Genomic DNA, 4108 nt, shown 5'->3' with positions numbered 1-4108 from the left:
TTTTTTTTTTTTTTTCTGTTGCTAGATAGGAAGGAAAAACTGACATTTTCTTATGTAACAGAAGCAGGTTGTAGTACAGTGAAACTGGAAAAGCTCTGCCAAGTATTCCAGCTGTACTCCCCAGCTATAGTTCTGCTCCTTCTCATGTCTCAGACAACCAGTTATGTTTCTGAGTGCTTCTGTTATCAGCAGGGATAATCTTCGTACGTCAGCTTCACAGCTTTCCATTTAGTCCAAGACATGTTTGCCTCAAATATAAGGAAACACAAGTTTTGTAGTACATTTTGTCCGCACAGACTGACATCAGTTTTTAATAGTTACGATACCACTACAGACCAGTACTGTTAGTGCCAGATCTTTTCTGAATCTTTTTTTACTCCATTTCCTGACCTTTTGGTTGATATTCAGTATTTGTACTGCCACTTCAGATTTCTCATAATACAAGGGCATATGTTAGATTCTTGCACAATTTATTTAAGAAGAAAAATAACTTTATGCAACGGAAGATAACTTTATGCTTCATAGTACTGAAGAGCAGCCCACTTCACTTGCTGGTGACTCAGCAACTCAGGACCAGCCTGAGAGCTTGAATGGTGGTGAGGCTGCTGGGGAGCTCAGATATTGGATTAGGGAAGGAAGGCTGACAGTGTTGGTGAATCTAACAAATTAAGAGCAGCCTGCCTGTCTAATGGAATACTGGATCACCTGACACATCCCTACTGCTGCCTGCTCACCATGACCATAGCTTCCCACATGGGATGTGCTTTTTGGTCTCTGGCCACAGGTAGCAAAGGAACAACCACAAAAGCTAAGAGAGAATATCCAGTAAAAAAGTCTGGGGAAATACTCATGTTGTTTAAGCACCAAAACCATTTTTTTTTTTCTTTAGAAATCTTTGGGTGCTTTTACCTTAGTAAAGCCCTAAAGTTGCCAGTTTTGTGTTTAAGTGTAAAGAAAATATCTACTCAAAAGAGTTAACACTTCTTTATTAAGATTAAAATGTTTGCAATTATAAGACAGTAAATATTCATTTTAGGAAAATACATACTGCTAATTTCCACCTGCATCTGATTCAGCTGTGTGCCAAATATCTGAGTTTCAGCACCTACAGGTTTCCAGGATGTTTTTCAGAAAGCAAATAAGAATTAAATTAATATATATATATATAATAAAACTAACAGATGTTTGGGATTTTTCATTTATGCCCATGTCACTACTGCAGAACAAATTAAAGAGATCGGTGAGAAAATTGTATGAGAACTAATCAGGAAAAACAGAGCAATGTTTTATGAACTCTATTATCACATCAATGCTATGCTTAATGAGATTTTTAGTCATGTCTATAAATATTTAATAATATAATAAATTTTAATAATAACTGTAGTATATGACTCACAATTATTTTTTTTTTTAGTCAAAGGTAGATTGGGAATTTAATATTAAAGATATTAAATCTATTTGCACTTTAAACCGTACTTTTTTACACAACTAGATTTTCTGCTGTTGCTATTAACACACCATGTGTGTTTAATACTGTAAGGTGCCTTGCCTTCCAATTTGGAAAAGCAGATGTCAAATCTTTTTCTACAAAGTATCGAGTGTGAGTCTAATGGTGTTTCTCACTGATGATAAAATGAAGCATGGAAGATTTTGCTAGAAGATATCCAAATGTTATATATTGGACTGAAATATGATATTGTGACTGTGGTCATCCAAATTATTTTACCTAATAGATGGGAAAAGAATAGAGAAGGAACTCTGAAGAGGAAGAGGAGACATAAAGGAAGAGAGAGAAATGGGAAAAAAAGATACCATCTTTAAGGTGTGTTTTTGGAGTATTGTCTATTTTGGAGGTAAAGAGGATAAACTCAGTCCTCCGTATTTGGTATGCAAGTAAAATGTAGGGTAGAGGTGGGTGTCCAATTTTCTCTTGTCAATGGCTGTTCTCTGTATGAGCCTCCTCCTTATGTGGGATCTTCCCCTACATGAAGTAAAACTGATCAAAGAGTTGCTGCAAAGCTATGTTTAGAAAATATTGTTTTATGTTTTGTCTGTTTGAATGTTTGAATGGCAAATGATATTCTACACTTGCCTAGAAGAAAAGAGAAGCTGATACCAAAAGTGTGATTTTCCTATGATAAGATGTTTTGGAGACATATTGAATATGTTTCTTTCTGATAGGTTTTCAAATATCTTGAATTTGAAGTTTATTATTTGACCTGAAGGTTTAATGTTACCTGGCCTTTTTATAATTTTGCGCTCTGGAATTGGATGAAAAACTCTTGTTGTGTACATCCAGCTTCTTATCTTTGTACTGTAAGAAACTGCTCATATTTAGCATAGGATAGAGAAGATGCCCTGAAAACCCCATCTGGCAGAGAGATATAAAATAGCTTAAAAATTCTAACTTGTGGCAGAAAAAGCACTTCATACAGCCATAGGAAATAAGAGAAAATAAAAACAGCAAAAATTTGTATTTTTCTTTCCCTAATTGTATGTAGTACCTAACAAAATGCTTTGTCAGACCTACAAATCACTGTGAAAGGTTTAAATTAGAGAAATTATGTCAGCCACATCATATTTCCTGACCCCCAAGTTAAATTTGAAACGAAGTATCAATTTTGGACAGGTTTTCTTCAGGTCTTATGAACTTGAATAAAGTATTTCCTGTGTGATTGAACCTCTATTTATCTATCCCATCATTTGAAATATTATTTACTCTTCAAAGTTATTCCACTTTAAAATTGCTTAGAGGCATCATCATCTTAGGTCACTTGGTGTGCATGCATGTGCAAGAAGCGTGTGTATGTAAAACCATTTAGCTCACTAGCACTTATAACTAGAACAGGATTCATTAGCATATGTTATTGTACCTAGTTCTCTTATTCTTAGCCTTTTGTTTGTTTGTTTGTTTTTCTTAAGAAAACTTACAATTTTTAAAATTATTGTGATTGTCTATTATACTAGATTCTTCGAAGCAAACTTGCTGCCCAGGACATGGCTATTAAAAATGTGATTATATTATCATGGCAAGAATTTCACACTGATTCAGAGAGAAAGACTCTCACTTTGCTGTTGTTACTTAAAGATAACGCAGAACATGAATTTTGACATGAGTCATTAGTTATTTAAGTCCAATCAAAGGCTTTAGTATCACTAATAGAACATTTACATGGTGCATTATGTCAAAGAAGAAAGAAACAATTGCCACCTCCAGTCTACTTTGGCTTCTAAAACAAGTCATATTTTTACTAGAAATTATTGATGTAGGCAAGTTTGTGTGTCACTTTACACTCACTGACTTTTTTTCCCCACATTTACTGATAAGGGAGACTTGCTGAAGGCTGTGGAGAAAAAAAAGAAAGTAAAAGGTAAAGAAGACAAATAATTGAAAAAAAAAAAAAAAGCAGATGACTTCTGTATGTGGTTCTTCTAGAGAATGGTTTTCCAAATATTCATAATTTTCACTTCATAATTTGGTGGATAATTGACTGAAAATGCAAACTTAACCCACAGTAAACAATCTATTAACATATGCCTTATAATTCAGATAAAATCTGTGTATAAAGGAGTAAAAATATTCATATTTGTCATAAGCTAATTTGAATTTCATCAGGATTAGGTGAATGTCCTTGTCCTTTCTTGTTTTTCATTGTTCTTTTCCACATTTGTTTCTGTGAAAAATACATGGAATTGATGCAGTTTTTTAAGGGACATCTCAGTCTCCTATAAATATTTTAATCTGACTCAATTGCATTGCCATCAACAAATATTTCATTACTTCCTTTAATAAAATGTAAGTTAGAATCTCATTCTGCAGAAAATCTCAAATCATCTATAAAATTAAAAATTTACAAACTGTATTTGTACTGAAAACAAATAATAATTATCTTTCTTTAGTTGTTAATGTCCAAAAAGGACCACCATCAACTATGTCTAACAATATGTCTGCCTAACAGTAGTTTTTCTACATGATAAGAATTTTCAGAACTATAAGATGTTCATCTGCTATTTTTGAGTGGGGTCAGTTGAGATGATTTTAAGAGATGTTGTTTATTTTTTAAACTTTCAAAGTTTCTTTCAATTTTTCTGGTGCTAATTACAATTA

The 4108-nt window shown here is 33.2% G+C and overlaps 1 long non-coding RNA gene across 1 annotated transcript in view; it reads right to left on the bottom strand.

The window, feature by feature from the left end:
- LOC116217416 overlaps window positions 1–4108 on the bottom strand; it is an 8155-nt gene that overhangs the window by 1535 nt on the left and 2512 nt on the right. The window lies entirely within an intron of this gene.

Source organism: Meleagris gallopavo, chromosome 1 (genome assembly GCF_000146605.3).
Source record: "Meleagris gallopavo isolate NT-WF06-2002-E0010 breed Aviagen turkey brand Nicholas breeding stock chromosome 1, Turkey_5.1, whole genome shotgun sequence".
NCBI classification, from domain to species: Eukaryota; Metazoa; Chordata; class Aves; order Galliformes; family Phasianidae; genus Meleagris; species Meleagris gallopavo.
The sequence above is the reverse complement of the archived record's forward strand: the minus strand, read 5'-3'. Positions and strand labels throughout refer to the sequence as shown.